The sequence below is a fragment of the Chelonoidis abingdonii genome, chromosome 2, assembly GCF_003597395.2.
Source record: "Chelonoidis abingdonii isolate Lonesome George chromosome 2, CheloAbing_2.0, whole genome shotgun sequence".
NCBI classification, from domain to species: Eukaryota; Metazoa; Chordata; order Testudines; family Testudinidae; genus Chelonoidis; species Chelonoidis abingdonii.
Genome location: NC_133770.1, coordinates 231,471,680 through 231,499,190, shown reverse-complemented (window position 1 = coordinate 231,499,190; position 27,511 = coordinate 231,471,680). Strand labels below are relative to the sequence as shown.

General features: G+C 42.6%; 1 protein-coding gene across 1 annotated transcript in view; it reads right to left on the bottom strand.

The window, feature by feature from the left end:
• XKR4 (XK related 4) overlaps window positions 1-27,511 on the bottom strand; it is a 318,617-nt gene that overhangs the window by 5,121 nt on the left and 285,985 nt on the right.

Genomic DNA, 27,511 nt, shown 5'->3' with positions numbered 1-27,511 from the left:
AGATGGTGTGGACTTTGACTGCTGATTAGATGGTCCCCGAGCTGGAACCCAAAATAAAGGGCAGGCCCAAGTTCCCCTACCAGCTACTTGGAAAGTGGTATGGTCAGGGCAGTGGATTTAGAGTCTGCCTGAGATGGTTTGTCTTGTGTGAATTTGATACACCCAGAAGGGGAAAACACATAGTGAGATAGCTATATGGCCAAGCCATGAAGAGGGAACAGCCAAACCATGGAGAGACAGGCTGTGGGGCTTGTAAACAAGTGATGGAAGGGGGTTTCAGACTTGGAAGGAACTAATCCCAGAGCAGCCAGGTGGAGGCACCCCAGTGGTGAGTAGGGAATCCCGTGACAATATCACTGCCATAACATAAAATAAGAACATCCATATTGGATCAGACCAAAGGTGCCCATTGTCAAATTATGTGCTATGGTTGGTTCAGTTAGTTTGTACTACTTTTTTGTCTACCAGTCTAATTTATTATATATGGTCAAACATTGTCCCACTGAAACAGTTTTCTATTAGAAAATGCTGACTTGTTGAATTCAAAACGTTTCTCAGGAAAGCATCAGTTTCACAGAAATTTCCAATGCAAAATTATTGAGATGTTTTGAGTAGCCTTTAATAGTATAATAATATAAAAATTAAATCGATCAGCTCAAAACAAAGCGCTTCAAATTAGTCAATATAAAACAGCCTTATCGAAGTGGAATGAAATGAAGTGCTTCAGCCTTCTCAAAGTTTTGATAAAACTGGTTTGATATTTCCAAGTGGAAACTTTTGTTTCATGGGAAATGTTGAAATTTCACCTTTGTATTCCAATTTGGGATGAAAGGAAATTTTCATATTTCAGAACTTCACCCAATCATAATCCCTTTCGGTAGAGCTGGTTAAATTTTTTCATCACAACTTTCTTCAGAGAAAAATGGCGTTTAATCAGAGAAATTTTCATGAAAAAGTTTGGTTTTGGCCAAAATTTTCAGGCACTTTGAAGAACAGTTTTGACAATACTGAATTTTTTTCTTCTAAATTATTAATGACATGAAAAACATTTCCAATTAACTCTAATTTTAGCCTGAATAGCATATAACTCCAGGGACAGCTCATTGATTTCATTAGTGATTACTCATGGAATGATTTATTCCTCCTCTTCAGGAAGAGGGGCAAAATTTAGCCCTTTATTTTACTTCACTTAAAATCATTTCCAGTTGTGTCTTGGAAGTGGTGGTGTAATGCAAAGCCCAGTTGTTGCAACTGATGCGATTCACAAAGAACAAGCACGAGTGGGTTCTTATCACCTTTAGATTTTGCCCTTTGATTTAAGAGGATTCATTTTCAGAAGAGAACATTACATTGGTTCTTGCAAGCAACTGTCTCTGTCACTGGCAGGGTGTTAATTATGTTGTGAGCTACTGTGAATGCACAACATAAGCAGAAGCCATTTCTCACATCTGTTATTAGAAAGACATATGTGGTAACAGGGCTCCTCAAACTTCATTGCATCACAATCTCCTTCAGACAACAAAATTTCTACACAACCCCATGAAGGGAGACAGAAGCCTGAGCCCACTCAAGCCCCGCTGCCCACTCAAGCCCTGCTGGAGGGGAGGGGAAAGCCAAAGTCCAAGGGCTTCAGCCCCAGGTGGGAGGCCTGTAACCTGAGCCCCACCACCCAGCTTTGGTTCTAGGTTGTGGGACGTGGGCTTCAGCTTTGGGCCCAGGTGGTGGGGCTCAGGCTTCAGCCCCAGATCCCAGCAGGTCTAATGCTACTCCTAGTGGCCCCATTAAAACGGGGTAGGGACCCACCTTGGGATCGCGATCCACAGTTTGAGAACCGCTGTGGTAACCTATCAGATTACCTTTAGGGAGAAGTTCAAGATGGGACAAGAGCATTCTAAGATGACTACTCTGCCAGTTGAATTATATAAACAACTCTACAACACCTAGTTCTGAAAACATTTAATACCAAGAGGTATAATGTATTGCCACTTCTCTGGTGCCCTCATCAGTTTCTGAGGAATTAAAGCTTTTATTTTAAAGATGTTTCTAGTTATTATGATAGCTGAGGTTATTATCTGAGGTTATGATGATATCTCACTCGGTGGATAGACTGGAACTTCATGCCTCTCAGTGCTCTCATTGATCTAAAAGGGCTGCTAACTTAGATGCCTAACAATCATATAAAAATTGTCATTGTGTTATCTCTCTCAGTGTCAATTTTTTTTAAGAAGCACAGAACTGCCCTGGGATTGGGAGCACAGTTTTTGAGTAGAGTATTGCCACTTCTTCCCCTGTTCTGATACAAGGATACCAAAATAGTAATATTATTGGTGGAATCCTCCTTCATGAAGAGAGCAAACAATGAGACTGTTGAGACTGAGGAGGGCTGGGAAAACAGTATAAATTGATGATGTTTCCCTTTCTGATATGTACATTTGCTTGTCATGCTGAACTCTCTCTCAGTAATCATTATTTCTATAGGCAACATTAGGAATTGAAAGCATAAGCTCTCATGTTCTTATGGGAATGATTTTAATGCATCTGCCAACATATAATTAAAGAGTGTCACCTTTATAAAATGAAAAGTTTGGAGAGGAGGAGTAATAAGAGAGTAATTATTATCACTGAGAATTTCCTCCAATCTTAATAAATAGTACTGAAAAAGAGTTCCTTAATTTTATTATTGGCATAGGACAGTATAATATATGGGAGAGTTTTTTGTATGCTTTCTTGCAAATCCTTTTCTGAGGACCACACAATCCCAAACATGCATACATACCTTCAGTTTTACTTTAGCATATGGAAGATCATTCATTAATTCTCACATAGAATTTTTTCAAATAAAATACTAAATTCAAGGTCACATCCTCTGCTATTAAGCCACAGATCCTAAAGCTAGGTATTTCTTTGTTATTTAAAACCTCAGTAATAGGGACATATCAATAGCTATTATGAAACAAATATAGAGATACTGAGTAGATGAGGGGGAAATGGAGTAAGAGCACGTGCAATGCAAAAGAACTGAAGATTCAAGTATTTACTATGTCTTACTCTTGTGCTATTAAAGGTGCCAGCTAGGGACACTGATGTAAGATGAGGCTGTAAACGTTTTATGATGGGGACTATCTTTACTTTTCTGTATTATATATGGCCAAGATCACTAAGCAATTACTAAAATAATTAACAATGAGAAGAATTATGTAAGAAAGAGGGTATTATATTTGATACAAATGGCTGCTAATGAAGAAAGAATTCTGTGCACTATCTGTAGCATCTTGGTCACTGACGTGGCTGCAACCATGTGAAGACTACAAGCTTGAGTGAAGTTAATTAACTAGGTGCTGTGGGGGGATTACTGACATCTGGGTGGTAATTGCTGGGCTAATGAGATAATTGGCTTAGTAATGGGGGTATATTTAATTGAGAGGAACAGGAAGCAAAAGGGGAAGTTCAGAGGGTAAGCTGAATAGAGGAGAGAAGCTGTGTGAAAGGTGGGGAGGAGATGGGGAACTGTACATTTGTACCTGTGGTACATCCTGCCCTGTGTGGAAACAGGGATTAAAGGTCTATATGGTAGCAAAGTAACAGACTGTGTATTTGTGGTTAGGAATCCATGACAATGGGGTAGACAATGCTGCTCACTGAGTAGCTGAAAAGGCACTTATTTTAGAAATGAATAGGTAATTCATTAATTGGAACGTGTTGATGCATTTGCTAAGTACTGGGGGCATGACTAGAGGTCACTGCATCAAGATGTCAACAGAAGAAATGACACATTTCTAACCCAGATTGAAAACTAGATACCAACATAACAGTGGAGTGGGGAAGACTGGATGTCAAAGTGCTAATGAAAAATGCACCAATCAGCAGCAGCTGATTTGACCTTTGGGGTCCCTCCAACCCTCTGGTTCTATGAGTCTATGATCTTCACTAACTCCAGCAGTCCAGGGGGTATTTATTTGTATTGCAGAATAAACAAGTGCTCTTGCTAGCTACAGAATAGTTCAAGTTTGTGGAAACTATAGTGCATAAACAATTAGGGCTAGATTTTCTTCCTGTCGTCTGCAAGGTTGGTTGTATTTATTTTTTATCCAATAGTGGCAATCCAGTGGGAGCAGCCCTCTAGTTCTATCTGCCATTCCCGCTCTGGTGACGGTGTGAGAAGATAGGCCCAGGCACATGCATGGAACTCATACCTTTCCCTTTTCAAAATTTTCCAATAGATCTGCTTCCTAAAGGAGCTACAGATGCCATCAACAGTTAGAGATGAAATGCGGAATCCTGAGCTCACATCTTGATATGTAAGTAAGGGCCTAATAATACTGCCCAGTGACTTTGATAGGAGTGGGACTGGACCATAAAGAACTCTTATTTTGCAATGTCCAGAATTGTGCTAGGGTCCTCACAGTACGTATACCATGGGCAAGACCCCAACCCTGAAAAGCTTGCAATCTAATGTTACGCACAATGCAACGAAGGGACAATAGTGGAATGGAGGAGGGAGATACGGTGGTCACTACAATAAGGTGACATACATACTCAGCAAAGGCATACATGTAGAATTGTTGAATTATTAAGAAAAATGTCTTTTTTTACTAAAAGATTTGTCTGACTCACTTTGTGTGGGTGGTAGAAGTGAGTCTTGGTGAACTAGGTCAGAGAAGACATTCCATGTGTAGGAGGTATGTGGGGGTTTGGGTGGGGTTGTGAGAAATGTCTAAGTCCGATAACATATCCCACCTACTTATAAATAATAGTTGCGTAAGACTTCCAAGATGAAAACTAGATGTGGAGGAGAAACTGTGCTGAACACAGACTAGTTGCCAGTGTGAACAAGGACAAAATGCAGCACAGTTTGAATCTTCAGACTTGATAACACCTGGGAATTATACCAAAAATTCCCACTGGTGGGAGCCCTAGTGTAGATAATGCTTTTGCTGGCTTTACCACTATAAAACATATAGAATTTAGCAGTCATTGTTATTCCCTATTATAATAATATCTAGGTCTTACACAGCTTTTCATCAGTAGATCTCAAAACACTTATGAAGGAGGTATCAATCCCCATTTTACAGATGGGAAACTGAGGCACAGATAAGTGAAGTTACCTGCCCAAGATCATCTCGCAGGCCAATGGCAGAGTCAGGAGTAGAGCTATGTCTCCTGATTCCCAATCCAGTTCTCTCGCCACTAGACTGCCACATACATTTCCATAGATCCTAGATTTCATAGTTAGATTTACAAATTCTGTAGAAAAGTTAGTGTTCCCGATTACATTCTTATACAAATTTTACCTGTCTTTGTGTTTTCTTTATTATGTTTACACACATTTTTATTAAGACTTTACCTTGTCTAATTAGTTTTATTGCTGTTTTAAAGGCTAAGGAAGAATATTAACCTCTGAATCTTCTTCAAAATGATAACTGAATACTACTACTCTCTTTTCACTTATGCATGCTGGTTTCTAAGGTGTTTGCAGAATATAATTCTACACGTATTCTTTCATGTAGCATACCGGTATTTTAAAAAATAGATACTATTTTTGTAAATCAACTGGTAATATGTTATGGCAGAAAAAGAAGCAGGAAGTACATTGGTGTTTACAATCTTCTTCATCCCCCTTTTATTTTAAAATAAATTAGCATTGCATTTCACTTCTGCCTGGATTCTATACAGTTCCACTGGGTGTTGATCTCTGCAGTGCTCATATGCTGCAGAGTGAAGCTTTGAAGAAGGGGATATTTTAAAATATTGTTTTTATTCTGGATCTTCACAACAAAGTCAAACCAAGTAATTTTGTTTTTTTAGAAAGAAAGTACTTTTGATCTATGTCTTTTATAAGATAATCAGGTGTTAACTAGATCTAGATGTTTTTTATTAGTTCATTGTAGTTCTGATCTATCCCATCTCTGACTTCCAATGGCCCCTGGACCTCCCTGTCTCAACTTCTGTGACTGTGGTGCAGTTCTTTCTATTAGTCATACTTTACAAGTCCCTTGTGAGACAATTATTTTGCTTCACGAGGGATTCTGAGGCCTGTAAATAGGTCCAGGGGCGGGTTCCAAGTGAGATTCAAGGTGCAGAGTCACAGTTAAGCTCATGGACATTGAAGGTACATCTGCACTGCAGTTGGACTGGAGACGTGATTGCCAATCATGAAGACATACCCAGGCTAGTTTTGATCTAGCTAGCATGACTGCCAATAGCGGTGAAGCGGTGAAGACAGCCTGAATGTGGGGTGTACTAACAGGAACAGCTGACCTGTACTGAAGTCCATGCTGCTGCAGCTTCCCTGCTAGTGAAATTTGTGGTAACTAGAATAAAGCTAGTTTGGGTATACCTATATGTGCTGCAGTCACACTTCCGATTGTAGTGTAGACATACCCTTAGTATGAAAGAGTGGGAGAGGTATGTCCTGTCTCCATTCCTCTTATCTCTCTCCTCCTCCTCTATTGTCTGTCTTCTCTCACCTCTCCTTCACTTTCTTTCCAACCTCAGTCTTTAAATCATTCAATCTCTCACTCGTCCCCTCTTCCATGGTCACCTCTGCTTTGTCCACACTGTATCCAGTTACTCTCTCCTCCCCTCTCTCCTTTGTGCTTCCCCTCTTAGGTCACTGTCCCTATTTCATGCTTTCTTCTCATATAGTCAGTGCTCCTTCTACCTAACCCCTTTATCCCTTACTTTTTTCCCTACTCAGATCTCTCAGTTCTTGTAATTCTGTTCTTTGTTCCATGTCGCAGAAGCGCCATCTCAAATCAATCCTCCACTCTGTATGACGTGAAGTGTGGGGAGCTGAGTGCCATCACAGAAGTGCTCCTTTAGTTCTGTGATTATCATGGAGTCTAAAGATGGGGAAAGTCCCACTTGGCTATTAAGTACCTCTCCCTTTCTAGTATTTTGTCCGGTCTTACTGTGTGTCAGCTGGTGGACCTTCTGTCCCTTCCTTTAGGAAATTGTTTGATGGGTTAATATATTTGTCTGAAAAACTTTCTTGGTAGCCTAAATTTCCCTTTTAAAACTTTATCACATCAGTTCTAGTCAGGCTGACTTAAAACACTAAATTTTCCTTCTTTCTTCTAGGTGTAAACGTCCACCAAGTATTCATAGATAGTTATCGCACCCTTTAGTCATTGCTTAGTCAAACTACATTTTTAGCTGTTAGTCTTTTATCACAATTCAGCCAGTCCAGCAACCTGACAATTGGTTATTCTTCTCAACTTCTACTGTCCTGGATAATGAGACACTTGAACTGCATAATCTTGTGCTCTGAAGATTCATCTATGCACCCTGTGTCTACTTTCTCTCTCCTGATTTCAAAATGTTGAGAGGTACTGCCTCTAGAACAGTCCCAGAATCAATCCGCATTTTCCAGTAAACACAATGGATGAACATATAAATCCTTACTGGGTTTAGAGGTACCAAGATAGCTGACCTAAGCAAGACCCTCTGAACAACATCACTTTTTCAAGTCGCCTTGAGTAATAGTAGTTGGAATGCATAAAAAAGTCTTTCTAGCAGGGATGGCTCCAGGCACCAGCGCAGCAAGCATGTGCCTGGGGCGGCAAGCCGTGGGGGACGGCCTTCCAGTCGCTGTGAGGGCAGCAGGCAGGCAGCTTTCAGTGGCACGCCTGCAGGAGATGTGCTGGTCCTATTGCTTCGGCAGCAATTCGGCAGTAGGGACGCCAATGGCGTGGCACCGGTGGACCTCCTGCAGGCATGCAGCCGAATCGTGACCAGTGGACCTCCTGCAGGCGTGCCGCCGAATTCGCGTGACCAGCAGACCACCCGCAGGCGTGCCACCAAAAGCCGCCTGCCTGCTATGCTTGGGGCGGCAAAAAACATAGAGCCGCCCCTTTTTTCTAGGACAGTGACAGGCAGCGTACCAGATCTAAGCTAGGAATTAAGCTTAGAAGGGTCCATGCAGGTCCCCCACATTTTTACTCTAAAGTTCAAAGTGGGGGAAAAAACCTTGACACGGGTCCTCTGAGATACTGTATTAAACTGCTCTGAAAAAATGTCTGCTGTAAATAGATTATAATGCTGTCACTGTCCTTCATAAGGAACATATGGGGGGAACTTTCAAAAATCAGCCTTGAAACTTGCCTCTCCAACATTACAAATGCAAGGGTTGGGGTATTCACTGGTTTGTGCACACATGCTGCAATAACATGTGCACAATGGGCTCTGAATTCATGCTAAAACTGATATGGTGTTTAGGAACCAAAGACAATTATTATTCTCAACAGGAAGTCAATATAGCATTTGTATAATTCTGCTTAATAAAGGAAAAACTAGAGTTGGTTATAGTGGTAGGTTTTGTATAGTACCTGATGCTATTTGCTTCTAAAGTTTCTGCAGCAGCATCAGTTCTCAAGTCTGTTTCTGATGTAGTTCTTCAAAGAATTTCAAATACCTTTTTCATGCTATTGATTGTCTGGCTATGCTGAAAGAATGACAGGAGACATTAGATATGGGTTTTATCAGGTCACAACTTTATTAGATAGATGTCTGGGACTAAACTGGCAGATAAAATAGTTTTGCACATGCACTGCACTATATCACTCCAGCAGATTCACTGCCGGGACCCTCCAATTTCAGCCAATTTTTTCAGGAGCGTGGTGGCTTCCACCAACTCCCCGCTTTTCATCCAGGTCCCTCCAGTAATTCCCTTCCTGCGACCTTACCAATTCCAGCCCATTTTGGGGGAGGAGGAGGGGCAGCACAGCTCCCCCGCCCCATTTATCCAGGTCCCTCCAGCAATTCCCTTGCTAGGACCAGGTCCCTCCACCAATTCCCTTGTTGGGACCTGTCATAAACAGATAGCTAAGGGTTAATGTTTCTTTCACCTGTAAAGGGAACAAAGGGAACCAAACACCTGACCAGAGGACCAATCAGGAAACTGGATTTTTTCAAAACTCAGGGAGGGAATGTTGGCTTTGTCGTTGCTGGCTCTCAGCTAGTGAAGCAGAGGGTCGTCTATCTGTCAAGCTTCTAATCTTCAGTTTCAAAGTTGTGAGTACAAAGGTGAAAAACAATAGCTGTTATGTTTTGTTTTTTACAGGTTGTTAGTTGCTGGAATGTTAAATGTATCTCTTTTGATAAGGCTGTTTATTCATTTTTCTTTAAGCAATTGATCCTATTATTGTCATCTTGATACAGAGAATATTTGATTCTTTTTTCTTCTTTTTGTATAAAGCTTTCTTTTAAACCTGTTTGAGTTTTCTCTGGTATAGGCTAAGGAAGAAGGAGGGGGAAATCTCTTTGTGTTAGCTTGACTAGGTTTGAATCTGCATAGCCTCAGGGGGGAAGGTAAATTGCCATCTCTGTTTTGCATTCAAGGAGTTAAGTACAGTATCGCCAGGATAACCCAGGGAGGGGGAGCTGGGGGTGAGATAAAGAGGAGACAAGGGGAGGGGGTTTACTTCCCTTTGTGGTAAGACTCAGGGCTTCTGAGTCTTGGGGTCCCCCAGAGAAGGTTTTGGGAGACCAGAGAGGGAGCCAAGTCCTGGAAATCACTTGGCTGGTGGCAGCGAGATCAGATCTAAGCTGGTAATTAAGCTTAGAGGGGTTCATGCTAGCTTCTCAGGTTATGAACGCAAAGGTTCAAATCTGAGTAGGAAGCTATGACAGGACCTTACCAAACCCCCTTCCCCTTGTAGGAGGGGTTAAGGTGGACTATAATGATGTGGGGTTGGCTCCCTGCTCTACCAATCATAGGAGTCCCCAACTGCCCTCAGCTTGCTCAATTACCAAGCACCTCTCCTTAATTCCTTTTCCAAGGCATTTTTCATTCTTTTGTGCCTTGAAGCAGCAAAGAAGATTGTGAAGCAGCATGGCTCCAAGAGCACGGAAAAGGGTGAGCTTGGGAAAACGGGAGGCTTTTACCCCCTGGCCCCAGAGGCAGGGAAGGGCAGGCAGAGGCAAATTACAAGTAGGACACAAGTTGGGTGACTTAGCAAGTGAAACTGCTGCTCGGCGTCTACTGCAGTCACAAGACAGCATGACTTCAGGCTCATGCAGAAAGGGGACACTGGAAAGAAGGAGAACTAGCATCTCCCTGCCCCAGGTACTTCCACCCTAGGCAACTAGGGTTGTCAATTAATGCCTGTGATTAACTGAAAGCAAAATTAACATGTTAATCGCATACCTGTGGATGGGGCACAAGGCATGGGCAGTATGGGGGCTGAAGCAGCCCCAGGCCGCTGGTCCCTGGACAGCATGGGTCCTGGAGCCCTGCGCCCTGAAAGCAGCTGAAGCCCCAAGTAGGGCGAAAACCCAGAGCCCCCAGCTGTGACTCTATATTTGAAAATATAGAAAATGCCCAAAAATATTTAAATAAATGGTATTCTAATATTGTTTGTGTGATTAAAACTGCAATTAATCAGGATTAATTTTTTTTTAATCTTGCAACTTTTTTAATTGACAGTCCTAATAGAAACATATCACAATGTATTTTAACAAATATCTCCCCACCCTAATAATAACAACTCCAACTAGTCACAAGCTAAGTGTTAATGAAATAACTGAAACCATGTGGAAAATTAGAGTGGCAGTATAAGGTTAATCTTTCCACCATCCCTTTACTAGGAAGTGTATTCTGTTGCCTACAGGAGAGCACATAGGTTAAGAGTGAATTTTATGTAGCTAGTATCATGGTTTCTCTCTCAATATTTAGTCACTGGCCTCTCCCTTAGCTCCTGTTTCCAACCTGATCTGATCATTCCCTGGCTTCCAAAATCCTCTTGCACAATCTCAGTTTGGGTCAAGAAGCTCCGTTTATCTATTAAGTCACTTATGTTCCAATTTTTGCCAACTGAGGGGTATGTTCATATTGGACTATGAGTTTAGCACATAAAATTCACAGAATTTCCCTCCTTAACAGAGGGTTCTAACCATGTACGTATAGTAAGAGGAGGCCCTGAGATATAAACCTTGGTATCAGAGGCCTGGTATGAGGCCTAAGGCCTGAACTAAAGTAATGGTCAAGACTTTGCTAACATAAAGCAAAGTGAAGCTGTGAGCCAGAGGCAGGCCCTGCTCACAGAAGCTGGCAAGGAAAGGGCTGATGCTGCAAGAAGATACCTCAGGAGTTATGAGACTGCGAAGATCTGCCTTCAAATCTGAGTAGGAACTATGACAGGAACCTTACCAAACCCCTTCCCTTGTAGGAGGGTTAAGGTGGACTATAATGATGTGGGTTGGCTCCCTGCTCTACCAATCATAGGCACCCCAACTGCCTCAGCTCCTGCTCAATTACAAGCACCTCTCTCTATTCCTTTTCCAAGCATTCTTTCATTCTTTTGGCTTGAAGCAGCAGAAGCATTTGTGAAGCAGCATGGCTCCAAGAGCCACCGGAAAAGGGTGAGCTTGGGAAACGGGATGTCTTACCCCCTGCCAGAGGCAGGGAAGGCGGCAGCAGAGGCATTACATAGTAGGACACAAGTTGCGGTGACTTAGCAAGTGAAATGACTGCGCTCGGCGTCTACTGCAGTCACAAGACAGATGACTCAGCTCCTGCAGGGACTACTGGAAGAAGGAGAACTAGCATCTCCTGCCAGGTATTCTTCCACCTAGGCAACTAGGGTTGTCAATTAATGCCTGTGATTATCTGAAAGCAAAATTAACATGTTAACGCATCTGTGGATGGGGCACAAGCAGGCAGTATGGGGGCTGAAGGCACCCAGGCCGCTGGTCCCTGGACAGCTGGGTCCTGGAGCCCTGCGCCCCTAAAGCAGCTGAAGCCCCAAGTAGGGCGACAACGCCAGAGCCCCCAGTCTGACTTCTATATTTGAAAAATAAAAATGCCCAAAAATATTTAAATAAATGGTATTCAATATTGTTTGTGTGATTAAAACTGCAATTAATCAGCGATATAATTTTTTAATCTTGCAACTTTTTTAATTGACAGTCCTAATAGAACATATCACATGTATTTTACAAATATCTCCCCACCCTAATAATACAACTCCAACTAGTCCAAGCTAGTGTTAATGCAATAACTGAAACCATGTGGAAAATTAGAGTGGGCAGTAAGGTTAATCTTTCCACCATCCCTTTATAGGAAGTGTATTCTGTTGCCTACAGGAGAGCACATAGTTAAGAGTGAATTTATGTAGCTAGTATCATGGTTCTCTCTCAATATTAGTCACTGGCCTCTCCCTTAGCTCCTGTTTCCAACCTGATCTGATCATTCCTGCTCCAAAATCCCTTGCACAATCTCAGTTTGGGTCAAGAGCTCCGTTTATCTATTAAGTCACTTATGTTCCAATTTTTGCCAACTGAGGGGTATGTTCATATTGGACTATGAGTTTAGCACATAAAATTCACAGAATTTCCCTCCTACAAAGAGGGTTCTAACCATGTACGTTATAGTAAGAGGAGGCCCTGAGATATAACTTGCAGCAGAGCCTGGTATGGAGGCCTGAGGCCGTAAAGTAATGGTCAAGACTTTGCTAACAAAGCAAAGTGAAGCTGTGAGCCAGAGGCAGGCCCTGCTCACAGAAGCTGGGCAAGGAAAGGGCTGATGCTGGCAAGAAATACTCTAAAAGGTACTGAACACTAGAAATCAGACACATTTACATACTTGCACATTCCACACAGAGAACAAGGAACAGGCTGCCCATCCCAATACAGGGCCAAAAGGTAATATGAGGATAGAGTTTGTTTGTTCGAACCACATGTACAGGTGAAGAGGCACGCATCTTACACTACGTGCGGTTGTACGTTACTACGCTTGAGGGGTTGTACCTTACTATGTAATGAGGGTTGTACCTTGCTACGTGAAGGGTGTGCACTCAAAGTACGTTTCTCTACGTCAGGAGTGATGTGTAACTTGTTTGTACCTGTGTATAAGAATGCATCCCTGGGGCGATGTCTTTGTCCAGCCGAGGGGGCAGTGGAAAGTCCCGCCACTGACTAAGCCAAGTCCACTGACCGGGGGCACATATTAGTAGTATGCCCTGTAGAGTAACAATCTAGGGGGAACTATCATTGTGTTCAATACGGCAATAAACCTGGCCAATGTGCCTTTGTACCTTACTAGACTCTGTGGTCATTGGGGGTTCTCTTCGGGTCTGCTGTGTCAGTATCTTCAAAGAGCAGGGATAGGGCACAGAGGGAACACACACACAGCCGAGTGATATCAACATTGAACAGAGCAGAGCACCACACCAGTAGCATCTGACAACAGCATGCATTTAGATACCACCTACTGATGTGCCTGACTTGTTGGGCTCCCATTTGTAGCCTTTTATTTTATTTAAAGTGAATTTAGTAATGTGGTATTACACCTCCATGGGTTCGGCCCTGATGGCTTCAGTGAAAGTCACCTCTAGTAGTTGCTTCAGATTTACAGTCTCTGGGAACAAGAAGACCAACGATAGTGACCACACATGCAGTCACAAGTTACCAGAAAAGTTATGACTATCCAAACAAACATAGAAATTCGGTACAGACCTATGCACAGGTTACAGATGTTAGTTACACTCACATCCTTCTAGATCAGCAGTTCTCCAACTGTGGGTCACGGTCCCCTTTGAGTGGGTTGTCAGGCTGGCTTAGACTTGCTGAAGCCCGAGCTCCACTACCCAGGGCCAAAGCCCGAGGGCTTCAGCTCTGGGCAGCAGGAGTCAGGTTGCAGGCCCCCTGCCTGGGGCTGAAGCCCTTGAACTTCAGCTTTGTCCCCCCTGCCCCTCCAGCCCAGAGTGGTGGGGCTCAGGCTTTGGCCCTCCCACCCAGGGCAGTCCTATAATTATATCAGTTGGACTTTTTGTTTGGACTAATTCAATCTTTGTCTCCCTTTCATAGCCTTTCCCATCGACATTTGTTGTTATAGGTTATGACATCTTATGAACTTACACTCATCTTACAGTTGAGTGCATAATTAGGCCAGGTGAGGGTGAGTGGATCCCTTAGTGGACTAGAGGATTGCAGTGGTGGGAAGGGTAGCAAAGGAAACTGATGGGAGGGGGGCAGGGAGGGAAGCCTAGAGCAGCAGCAGTTGAGGAGAAAGGGAGAGTGGCTCCTTGCAGGGTCAGTGGGGGCTGACCATCTCCCCATACCAGATGACAGAGCTTGCTCTGGCTGAATCCAAACATCACCTGGGATGCTAGACTTCATCACAACCGCCTGCCTCCCTGCAAATTTGACACCATCAGCTCAGGATTCAACAAAGACTGTGAATGGCTTGCCAACTACAAAACCAGTTTCTCCTCCCTTGGTTTTCACACCTCAACTGCTAGAACAGGGCCTCATCCTCCCTGATTGAACTAACCTCATTATCTCTAGCTTGCTTGCATATATATACCTGCCCCTGGAAATTTCCACTACATGCATCTGACGAAGTGGGTATTCACCCACGAAAGCTCATGCTCCAATACGTCTGTTAGTCTATAAGGTGCCACAGGATTCTTTGCTGCTTTTACAGATCCAGACTAACACGGCTACCCTTCTGATCCCTGCCCCTGTGTGTCCTTTTCCTTCCCCATCTCTTCTCTTTCCTATCCTGCTCCTTTTCCCTTCTGTCTAATAAGAGTCTGGTTTAGTTGGTCAAGACTATATTTTGTAACACTCCTCTAAGCCTGTGACCAGAAAAAGGCTAAAGGCAATGCCTTTAACAGCCTGATGCTGGTACGAATTTATCATATCTAGATATGGCTGATAACCCTGTGTGTTGTGTCTGTGTTCTTGCAGCAGTGAGGTTGCAAATTAATGTCAACACCAGAGATAGAACCTGCATTTGATGCATTTGCTTTTCTTTTTTCTCCCGTTTTGTGCGTATTTGTCCTTGTTTTGTCTCCTAGGAAAGGGGATCGGACTTTAACAACAGTGACAATGACAGCTCCAGCCCATCTCAACTAACTTCTTCCCCCCAAAGGACAGTTATTATGGCCTTTGTTACCATCTAAAAGACTCTCAAACAAGGATTTTTTTTTTCCTTCTAAAAAACACTCTCCAGCTGAAGGGAAAAGGAATGTTGTTAAAATGAAAGCCTTACTTAATACTTTACAGTTCAAATGCTTTAGCTCTTTCCCCTTCTTTTCTGTGTTGTTAATAAAAGGTTGCAAGGATTTTAATGGTGTGTTTGCCATGGTTACTAAGTAGGCTGAGGTCTCTGCATGCCAAACCCCAGACCTTGTTTAACACTGTTTAATGTTTGGCAGTGACAGGGTTATGGTCACACTTTTGGCCCATATATTCCATCTACCTTAATACTACAGTACCTGCCAGCTTCAGGTGGGTTTGTACTTGGCATAGCTAAACCATGCCGCTGCTGCTACCCATGCAGCTACACCGCTATTTATACCTGTGCTAGCTTAATGAGCGCTAGCACTAGTATATGTACACAAGTGGGGGACTCACATCCCTAATTTGTAGTGTAGATGTAGCCTAAGATGACAATGCTTCCCCTTACATACACATTACATTCCTTTAACTCCTTCCTGGCTGGCAACATTATATGCTCACAGAATGTGTCCGACTTCCATAAACATGCTGCTTGGATATAGTGTGACTTTAATAATAACTTGCAAATCTAGCACCTTTCATTCAAGGATCTGAAAGTGGTCTGCAGTCATTGAGTTAGTCTCACAGTAGCTCTTTGATGTAGGTGAGTATTAGACCTATTGTACTGATGGGTAAATTGAGGCAAAGAGAGGTTATGTGATTTGCCTGAAGTCACAGAGGAAGTCTATATCCAATTCAGGAGTAGAACCCAGGCTTTCTAAATGAGAGTCCATTGCTCTAATCACTGGGTACACCTTTTTCCATTTGGGTATTAGAGTTCAGTATGATTTTGCCATCTTGAATAATTGGAATTTAAAAGCAGAATCTTTGGTAAAACTGCCTAATAATTTTAGTGCAAAGCAGATTGCTCTGCATCAGTTTTCTTTCCACCAGCATAGTCAAGCACTACAGTCAGTGAGTTCAGACTGGAATAGTTTGTGTCTGCACTGTAGAAGTAAATCCTCTGTGCATTTGGATCTTTGCAGGGCTACGTGCTGGTAGATCAGCTTATTAAAAAGACAAATGGCTCTTATATTTGGGAGTTTCTGTAAAGTGAGCTGGACTCAGGTGGAAATAAGTGGTCAAGCTTGGGAAATAGGTCAGTAACTAGGCCAAAATGTTCATGACTTAGCCATCCAGCAGTGTTGTGGTATGATAAGTCTGTTTTGTCACAAACACAAAATTACCTGGGTATGGCAATTAAAGTTCAGAGTATTCCTGACTAGTTGTTCCAGGGAACTATATCGCATACAACGGTCTCTTCTTTCTACGGGCCTCCACACTCTACACTAGATGAGAAAGAATGGTGGCAGTTCCTGATGTGTGGGACACAGTGTGATGGGGTGCCTGCCCCACCCTGGGTCCTCAGAGGTTAATGGAGCCCCGAGGAAGGCTGCCTCCTACGCAGCCTATCACAAAAGGCCTTATAGGAGCAGCCAGTCAGGGTCAGGCAGGCCCATATAAGAAGACCTGCAGTACAGAACAATTTCAGTCACTCCCTGAAGCTTGAGAAGGGAGCTGGATTGGCTGCCTTGCAGGCTGAAGGCATCAAGCACCCTGGACAGAGCCAGTTCCTGGTGCACTGCAGGGATCTGCAGGCTGACGCCCTGAGGCCAGGGAAAAGAGAGTGCTGGGGCTCCAGAGAAGTGGCCCAGGGAAATCTACTGTGGAGTCAGAGGGAATGCAGCAAGTGGCGGTCATCTTCAGGGTCCCTAGGCTGGAACCTGGAGTAGTGGGAGGGCATGAGTCCCCTCTGCCCCCACTTGCCACTGAGGAAGTGGCTGGACTGAGGGACTGAGATACTGTTCCCTGGAAGGGTGGGGCATAGAGTGTGGCACAGCTGGTGGGCTGTGTCATGAAGAGGATATCACAGTCCTGGGCGTGACGTGAGTCCCTGGAGAAGAAGTGATGGCAGCAAGCCATCACCAGAAGAGAGCACACTGGTGAGAAGTGCTAATTCCTATGACAGCCAGCAGGAGGTGCCAGAGTGGTGAGTCAAACCCCATCACACACAGGCTGTGTGTGTCTGCACAGCTGAGATAGATTCTGATTACTATTTTTTGGAATATGTTAAGGCCTATTAGACACTGGAATAGTCATTTTTAGTGCTGCTAGTGCTTTGAAAATAAGCCTCAGAGATGCTTTCAGAGTCACACCTCACCAGTTTTCCTAACTTTAGTTGCAGTTTACAAGACTATCTTGACAAGGCTGGACTTGTTCAAGAGTATATCCCCAGCCAAAGGAGTGCCCAATCGTTTCCACTTTTAGTTGGTGGCCATGATTAACTGAGTTTATTCACCTGTCCCCAGGTAGTAGGCAGCTCTGTGTGCCTGGTGATCTAATTTCAATCCAGACTTCATCAAAAAATGCAATATTAGGTTTTGTCATCCAGAAGTAATGAAAATTTTAAAAAAGAAGACAGGAGACCTCATTCTTCAGTCACTTACATCAGTCTTACACCAGTGCAATTCCGTTGACTTCAATAGTATTCCTGACTTATGGGAGAACCAGGTCCAGACTTTTAGCAGGAGATTTTTAAGAGTCCCTAAGTATTTAGAAGTACAAATACAATGGAAAAAATCAATGGAATTTGTTCCCCTCCATCACCTGGGGTGCTTTTGAAAATCTCCTACTTTTATGTAATTTTGCAAAATTACATAACTCAACATCACATACTGAATCAATGCATTTTTGGCTGATGTCACATTACATTGCAGTCATGTATGTTGGAGCTGTAATAGCTACACTGTTTAAATAGCAGTTTAAAAGTAGCATTTCCTGAGCAGGGACTGTTGGCTTGGACACGTTTTCAAAGCCAGTCAAAATTATTGGATCCTACTGCAGGCCAAACACGTTTACAATATATATATATATATATATATATATATATATATATATTGCATTAGAACAGAAACCACCATGACGACTGTCATAGTATAGGTCCCCACCTGAACCTTAGCGTCAAAAGATGGGGTACCAGCATGAATTCCCCTAAGCTTAATTACCAGCTTAGATCTTGTAGTGCTGCCACCACCAGGACTTGCAGTGCCTGGTACGTCTGGTCCCCCAAACCCTCCCAGGGACCAAAGACCCAGACCCCCTGGATCTTAACAAAGGAAAGTAAACCCTTTCCCCCACCATTGCCTCTCCCAGGCTTTCCTCCCTGGGTTACCCTGGAAGAGCACTGTGATTCAAACTCCTTGAATCTTAAAACAGAGAGGAATGTACCTTCCCCCTCCTCTTTCCCCTCACCAGAGGCCATACAGATTCAAGCTCCATGAATCTAAAAACAAAGAGGAAATTCACCTTTCTCCCCCTCTCTCTCCGGAGAGAGAGACAGTGACTAACACAAGAGAAATCAGGTTTTCCCTCCCCCCTTCTCTCCTTTCTCACCAATTCCCTGGTGACTACAGACCGCCTCCCCTGGAGTTTTACCCAAGATAACCAAAAAATCAATCAGGTTCTAAAAAAAGAAAGCTTTTAATAAAAGAAAAAAATGTAAACGCTGTCTCTGTAATCAAGATGGTAAATTGTTACAGGTCTTTCGGCTTATAGACACTAGAGAAAATCCTCCTCCCAGCATACATACAATTGCAACAGAGATACAATTTTCCAGCCAATACACATTTGCAAAAAAAGACAAAACAATAAAAGACTAAACCGCCTTCTACCTGTACTTACTACTTGAACAGAAAATTGAGGGCCTGTTGTCACTCCGGTCACTTCAGAACCAGAGAGAAAACGGACAAACAACACACAAAACAAAGGCTTCCCTTCCACGAGATTTGAAAGCTATCTTGTCTCCTGATTGGTCCTCTGGTCAGGTGTTCCAGGTTCACTGCTTATAACCCTTTACAGGTAAAAGAGACATTAACCCTTAACTATCTGTTTATGACAACCACTAAATTGCTACTTCATCAACATTTTTCATAAGTCAAATACCACTTACCCCACAAAAATAAATGTATGGCAGGTGTCATCCTGAACTGAATTTTTCTTTCAAAGTAATAAGGACCTCAGAATAGAAGTATCTAATGAATGAAAGTCCTTAAACTGCCAAAATATATGCAAAAGCATCATATAAATGTTTCTCTGCAGAGTGTATAAACTTCAGCAAGAGGAGAATATTTCAGGCTTGGCAGTTCCCCTGTTGGGTCTGCTAGTAAGCTTGACTGGCAGTTACACTGTGAGTTGTTTTTTTAACCCCTGGGGAATCAAGGCAGGCAGTCAGTTTTGAGTGACAACCGAAAATAATTTACTTTCAGACTGTCACCACCATCTGGTGTGTGGCTTGAAGTAACCAATTTATGTAATAAATGGTTTAATGAGCCATGCCTGCAAAAAGAGCTTGGAAAAATGTGATTCCCAAACCCTAGGCTGCCAAGCACATGGTACTGTCGTCTTCTATACAAAAAAGCAAACAGCTGTCTCCATCAGCTATAGCATAAATTTATTTATTTTTATTCATTGGAATTATATTTGATGTTTCTCTGGAAGAAACTTATTAAAGCACCATGCATACCTATCTATATGAGTGGTAAACAATAACTATATTTCATAGAAAATATAGGCCCTGATCCTTGACTACAGCCAGAGAAGAGAAAGTGACGTGTGTCATTCTGGTCTCCTGCAATAAATCAGAGCAGTTTCATGGGTGTTCTAGGGTATGTCACATACCTAATGGTTGATTAGGCAGCCTGGGTTCAAAAAGGGTAGCGATGTGTCAGCCACGCCTACTTTCCCCCAGCCATGCTCCCTGTGCTGGTGGAGTACATGGGTAGCTCCTACTATGGCTGCTACACTGGCACAAGGGCTACTCTGCTCCAGTAGTTAGGCACAAAATAGCCACTGGTTATTGAAAGATTTAAGTTGTAATGTTAAAAAGTATAAAACTTTTTTTAGAGGCAAGATCTTGACTAAGGGTACAATTTTAAAAAGCAGCTAAGTGACTTAAGAGCCTCAGTCCATTTGCAAAAGTAACTTGGGCACCTAGGGGTGGGGTCACAAGGAGACTTCTGTATCTACCTGCCTAAGTCCAACATCTTGGTGCCATGGGCATTCCCAAAACCCTTGTTCAGCTGCCATCTAACCTTGTAGGTATCTCAAGCCCCTAGGCGCCTAAGTTTCCACTGTTAAAGTCCCTGAGATGCCTACATTTCAGTGGCTGGTCATGTGCTGATCTTTGCAGTGCTTTCAGTCCCCCGTGTGAATCTAGCCCTTAGGAATCTAAGTTCAACTGACTTCCTATGAGACTCAGAAGACATCTGATCCTATGATCAGAAGTGTGCCTGCAGCATATGTAGACATACCTGAGCTAGCTTTGATCTGTCTAGCTTGAAACCATGGCAATATGGGCAGCAGCATGGACTGTACAATCTTGCCAAAGACCTGGAAGTGTTCTCAAGTGGTTAACCTTGTAGCTTCACAGCTATTGTTTGAGCTACGTAGATCAAAGTTAGCCCAAGTACGTTACATGTGCTGCAGTCACTCCTCTGATTGCAGTAGGCATACCCTTAGGCTCCTAAGTGCCTAATTCATTTTTGTAAATGGGACTTGGGTGCTTTTGAAATTTTTACCATAAATCTCATGAGTATCTGCAAATATAACTACTGATCTGAGACTTTGTTTCTGTGGCTAACTTCTATCTGGTGTGTTTGTAACAGACGAATTTCTATTCATACATTGCACCATATTAAATGATAACTCCTCAATCACTAATTGTTTAAAGACAAATCCCGCTGTGATTTGTACAGTCAGGGGAACAGATTCTCTGTCTGTTGCATCCTCTGTTACAGGAATCCTCTCAGTCAGGGCAATATTCTTCAAGTTGAGAAGGTGAATGGATTTTGGAATGTATCTTACTGATGCACTGAACAGAAGCAGCATATACCCTAACTTACGTTAAGGAGCACCTTTCTCTACCAGTGCCCCCCTTGACTTCAGTGGGACTACTCGGGGAATAAGGTCCTATTCAGTGAAATGTTAACTTTGTGCAGAGCCAGAATGCTTAGCTGGATTGCTGTGCAGCTATGGAAGTCTGTGATATTAAACACATACATTTAAAACTATATATACATAAAAGCCATGAAGTTGCTTTTAAAATGCAGACCTTTTTCTCTCTATAGCATGCTAAAAATGCAGAAAAAGTCTTAACAGAGGAGATTTTCAAGGAAGTGTTCCCTGTTTTATTTAAGAAAATGTATGTCTGAAAGAGAGAATTTTTTCTTCTTTTATTCAATGTAGTTATTACAAAGTCCATTTTCAATAATTGCTGCTTTGATTGGTGATGTTTCCTAAGGGCTCCATCCAAGTGCCATCACCCTTCAGGAGAATTTGAGCCTAACTGGCCCTTGATGGTACTCTAGGCTACCCGTGGGAACAATCAGGTGCTCCAAGGGGTGCCATTTAGCTAATTAGTAATGGAGCTAGAAAGAAGCTGCTAGAGCAGTATAAAGAAAAAGTTATATAGCAGGAAGGCGGAGAGAAAGGGAGCTCCTTCTAGAGATGCTTCATGGGTTTGCAGGCTGGAGGACCCACTGGACACTAAGAGCTCTAAGCGAACTATCAGGATCCCTGGGAAAGAGAGATAATGAAAAGCTCCTGTCAATAAGGTCTAGGAAGAGAGATGGATTCTGCCTGTACATGACAGAGCTGAGGCCTACAGTTTGAGGCTGGCTTCTGAGAAGGAAGCAGAAAGACCCACAGGCAGTGGAGCAGGCTCCTGAGGGAGGAGCCCAACTTAGGGTCTAAAATGAGTAGGAAAAACTCATGGGGAGCAGGTTAGGTTCCTCTGGGGGAAGATAGGACTTATAGGTGGAAATAGGGAGACACCAGAGATAAACTGCCAGAGGGTATGGGGAAGGGAAGCAGAAGACTTGAGTAGTCAAAGGGCAGAGAACAAGAAGTTATTAGTTTGCAGATTTATGTTTGTCCTTCACTGGACCTTTCTGTCCCCATAAGGGACCTGAACTTTTATGTGACGTGGTCAAAGGGCCAGCCACATGACCCAGCGAGAGGCAACTGGCCTGCAGGAGGTGCTGGAGCTGAAGATAATGGTGATGTTACACCCTGATGCCAATGGGTGCTCTAAGGGTGGGTGTGCTCCTGTAACACCAACATAAACAGATGTGGGGTATAACAAGACGAAGACACCAACTTGAGAAATTCAAGGACAATTTTCTGTGTACTGTGAATAATGTGGTTAAAGTTTTCCAAGAGGAATAAAAATTAAAATATGCCCTTTAGCAGATCCTGTGCCACAGGCAGCAGGGTTGGTATTATAACCGCCTTAGGGATTAGAGAGCTTGGCCTCTTTAAAACCTTGTCCTGAGGCAGAGGGAGTGCTGGTTGTTCCAGAGGCATGGAGAGAGGGAGAGCAACAGGGTATGTGTATCTGTACCTCCAGACAAGAGGACTAAGTCTCTCACAATGTTAAGCAGCTGAGTACCTGTAACCATAAGCCCATGAAAGCTTATGCCCAAACAAATTTGTTAGTCTGTAAGATGCCACAAGGACTCCTCACTGGTTTTTGCTGCTACAGACTAACACGGGTACCACTCTGAAACCTGCGAGGGACAGAGCAGCCGACTAGGGATGCCTCAGGATAGGAGCCAAGAGGAGCACTATGCCCAGCAGAAATCACTGGAGAAGGACAAACCAAAGCTGGGCCCTGTACCACTGTTGCCCTGAGTTGCATGGGGCTGCGAGCACTGGGGCTTGTGACTTTGTATTGGGAATAAGGAGGGAGGCTGTTTCTCCGTGTGGGTTTGCAGAGAGCAGCAGAAGAGGGGACCGGAGGTGGTGGTGGTTGAACGTTTACTGGAACCTAAGACTCACTGCCAGATTGGAACTCTGAGTACAGACTCATTGCTTGGTGTCTTCCCTTTCACACTGTACCAGCACTGGGCCGGTGGGGCCTTGTGTTTAATGTAACAGTATTTTACCACTCCCCCTATCTTGCCTGCTGTTGTTTTTCTTTGTTCATCTCTGTAAAGAAATATTTCCATTTCCTATATTCATTGTACTGTTCTGGTGTGTGTGTGTGTTTACTCCAGGGAGTGTGGAACACGTGCCCCCGGGGTGGAAGGGAGCTTCCCTGCTGCGTTCCTGCACACGCCTTTTCTTGGCCTGTGCTGCCTGCAAAGCAGACTCCATCTTGGCCATGAGGCTGCTAACATTACAGTAGGTACTAACTTTAGGTGAGAAAACTGTATCAAAAGCAGCAGAGGAGAGTATTCCTGCTGTGCAAGGGAGCTATAAGGCAGAGATTCAGAGGAAAGAAGACAGGATACTGGTGGCTGCTGCTACCAGGGTTTCAATTTGAGAAGTGGCGGGGGCGGGGGGGGAGATCCAAGTTTCTACCAGTTGGGATGTCAAAATGAGACACGACACGTGGTAGAATGTACAGATGAAGTTCAAAACTTGATCACATATGATCTGCTGGGCTCCACAGGACTGGCTTCTTCTCAGCTGAGTTTAGTCACACCCACAAGCAGGACTGAATTAAGGCATTGACACAAAAGGCACATGTGTTGGACTCTGACTCCTAGAGATATGTTGTGAGTCTGTAATCTCAGCTTTCGTTAAAAAATGTGGCTATTGTTCATGGTTGTGAAGGAAAGGCTGAAAACATGATGTGTGTGTTACCTATGCATCAACATTTGAGGCTGCTAATATGCTCCAGCAGAGGGAGGAGAAGCAGCCAGCCTCATTATGCCATTAGATCAGTATAGGCACCTTGGGTCAGGGTAGGAGCTTGGCTATCCCTGGGCTCAGCAGGATTGACTTTTGCTGGGTGGGGCTCAGATAAATCTGAGGCTCTGCTCTTTCCTTCGGCTTCTAGGTTCAGGTCAGATAGAGGAGGGAGAAAAGGAGTACTACTCTTCCCAAACACCACCTATTCATAGAACCAAAATGAAATGTCATGCACTGTATATGGTACAGATGCTCATAATATGATTGCCCTCTCCTTTCTTCCATGCTGGGATCCTCTGTGAAACAGTTAATGTTGTCATTTAAATAATCATCATGGAGCAGGTACTACCTGCGTCTGACGAAGTGGGTATTCACCACGAAAGCTCACACTCCAAAACGTCTGTTAATCTATAAGGTGCCACAGGATTCTCTGCTGCTTTTACAGATCCAGACTAACACGGCTACCCCTCTAATACTAGATACAAATTATACAAATGAGTGACTTCAAAACAGATTGAACTTCTACTTTTATCAACAGATGTTATTAACCACAGTTTTCAAAGACACTAAGCAAATTTGAGCTGGATATTTTTAGCTACAATGCATCTGTCTCAGATCTACAGACAAAATCATGTATAGGGCTTCAAAGGAATGTCAGCTAAAAAACCAAAACATTAAATCCTGTTCTAAATTCTGAAGAGGGGAAAGTTGCTTCTTACATGGCAAAAATTGTGGTGTGCTGCTTGTATGTTTTTCTGTACTCTTTTAACATTGACACCTCTGAAATGACATGGTGTTGATTGCCATGTGTGTTTGTATATACATAATTCTTACCTTAAATCTGCAGCAAAATATTCCTTCTTCAACAGGCAAAAAAAATTATTACTTAATCATTTTTACCAATAGTTAAAGGAGACATCAAGTTTGTGCTGCCTATGGGTGGTTCTGTACCTGTTAACAGAAGTGCCTTCCCTCATGTTTGTATCAAGACACTTCACATTCAATATAACATGTTATTTAGTGAAGAAATGCAAACAGCCAACTCTAGGTATCTCTCCAAACCAAACCGTCCTTCTCTGGAAAGAAGCACTCAAGCAAAACAAACCTGGGTAAAATGTTATTACAATCCTAGAGTCCTTGTGCATGCAGAATTCCTATTGAAATAAATGGAAGTTGTGGGCATTAGAAGATCTCTCTGCATGATCGATAGATACCATCCTCACACTTCAACAATGTCAGTACATCACTGCTCTCTCTGTGTGTCATTATCATCTGAGAAAATTTAGTTATATTTATTTTTTTACTACTGTCAGTGCTGACTATGTGATTGGGAGCCCTATATGAGACAAAAGAGCTTACAGTCTAAAATTGGCGGTCCTTATCTTGCATCCCTTCAAATTAATTTTGCATCCCTTCAAATCAAGGGATGCATTTGAATGCTGACTTCAGTGTGTACAGGATTGGGCCCTACATCGGTATTAAAACCTTTTCTTCTCCCCTAGTAACTTCAGAATGAAGACAGAGGGATTATTTTCCTGTTACATTGTCTCAGGAAGAACACTGTAAATCTCTGTTGGAAAATACAATTTCCATAATCAAAAGTACTTTCAATAATATGTTGATTTTGTATAGCTGTTAGCATAAAAACACAGCTTTCGGTAGCCTAAAACCCTTGTAGATCAATTATCTAACATTTATCTCATGAACATTTTATCTGAGCATAAGTCTGTGTAGACTGAGGCCCAAGTTTTTACTGCATGCACATTCTTGTGAACATTTTGATCACAAGAGAAACTTTGCCTAAGGGTAGGAAAAAATCATTTAAAAAATTTGATCAAGATAGAAAAAGAAGAAATCAAATTTAACGGTGCGCTGTGTGCTGATTGGAAGTGACGTATCCAATAAGCAGATGGACCTGTCATGGCATGGGCCTTTGGGGCATCAAAGATTGTATAAGACAGAAAAGGGAAGCATTTGAAGAAGACAAAGCTGGAGAAATTCCATCTAAAGCCATTTCACAGGTTATCCTGTATAGTTTTTCACATCAAATTTCTCAGCATTAAAAAAAATAATTTGTTATATCACAACTAAGCAAACTACTGTTTAATCAGAGGTTGATATTACAATTGAGACTTAGAGTGCTGTTGGACTCTGAAAAGTGGTTGTCAAAATGGCACTGTGGAGGTTTAGGGTTTTGTTTTGTTGTTTTCCCCGTCAGTGAATTCATTAGCAAGTGATATTTCTGTGAAAGAGCCTTTTCAGTAGGTCTCTTGAGTAACAGACTTTTGACCATAACCACACTTTAAGGATAAAATAAAAATAAATATACTCAGCGCTATCACTTAAGAAGTCAGCAAATGATCGTGACTGGTGAAACTGAAATTAATAATGTTGTTTTCAAATTCTTGCCTTCTTTGTCTGTGAACTACAGTTGCAGAAGTGATTGCCCTGTCGATCTCTTTATTCTTATTAACATTCTTTCTTTTGAATTTAGTTGAGCTCTCAAAGCTTGGATGAGTAAAGCATTCTGATTTGTTTTTTTTCTAGCATAAGAGCTAATAAAGCATATGTAATTGGTGAATCTTCAAAGGTTTGGAGTTTGAGTTCAATCCAGACTGATTCAATCTGGTTTTTTCCATCTTGGAAGGGAAACAAAGGGTGGCAAGATTGGTGGTCATAGTCCAGGAGCTAGAAAGGTGGGAGAAGGCAGTACTGGAGGTGGAAGCGTTGGAAACACAGGATAAGAGGGGGAGGAGATGGAGGTGGGAATCAAAAATGGTTGAGGAGGGAGAAAAAAATAGGAAAAACCAGAGGGAGGGACTAGAATGATCTAGAGAGAGAGAAAAAGGAAAAGAGGTCTACAGAGATTCCAAGCTGTAGAAAAGACAGCAAACCTGCCAACCTACCACAATGACACCAGAAGGAGAATTGGGCCTATTGGACACTAGACCAGGGAGGAGGCTGGCCACTAGATTTCTCTCCAAGAAAAGAGTAAAAGGAAGTTAATGTCTGCTTGCAAGAGGGATGATTATGTTGAGGAAGGCTGAAGGACCTGGTAGAGCCTTCAGACTGTCCACAAATCCCTACAGCTGCTGGGTTACAAGGTCCCCAAACTCTGGTTTATTTGGACAATTGTCCCTGGAAACATTTGTCATGTATTGGCAATTATGCTGCTGTTGTGGATGTAAGCCCCTGAACAGTCGTGCAGTTGCATTCCCCACTAGCAGTAGGGAATGGTTTTGAAAGGCGCCTGTTTTTAGTATGGTCAAGGCAACTCAAGTATCAATTGTTATTTTTTTATCACAGTCTTGCTGTGCTGCTTGGAAATTCACCTAGGGAAGAGAGGTGAAAACATAAACTATAATGTTATTCTGGAATAGCCACTGTTTTAGTGCTACTGTGGGCAACTTTTGTTATTTTCTTAAGGCTGATTTTGCAGAATTTCATTGCAACTTGATAGTACCTTTGTTATGCCATATGAATAATTTACATAGTCACACACTAGTATGCGTGTTGTATGAAATAATGTGGTGAGATTATGGATAGCTACAGTAAAGTACAGAATACTACTTACCTCAGAAAGTCTTGTCTGAAATTCAGAAAAAACACCCAACAATCAGAATTTACAATTTCCATTGTATGACGTCTGAATGATTTACTGTGTGAATAAAAGCCATTATATACCCTTACCTAAAGCAGACATTCCCACTATAATAAACACAGCACATTAGTTTCCTTGTAATAGGAAACAAATGGCTCTAAAATATTAAATGACCTTTTTTGCTATTGCTACATTGGCAGGGGAATGTACTAG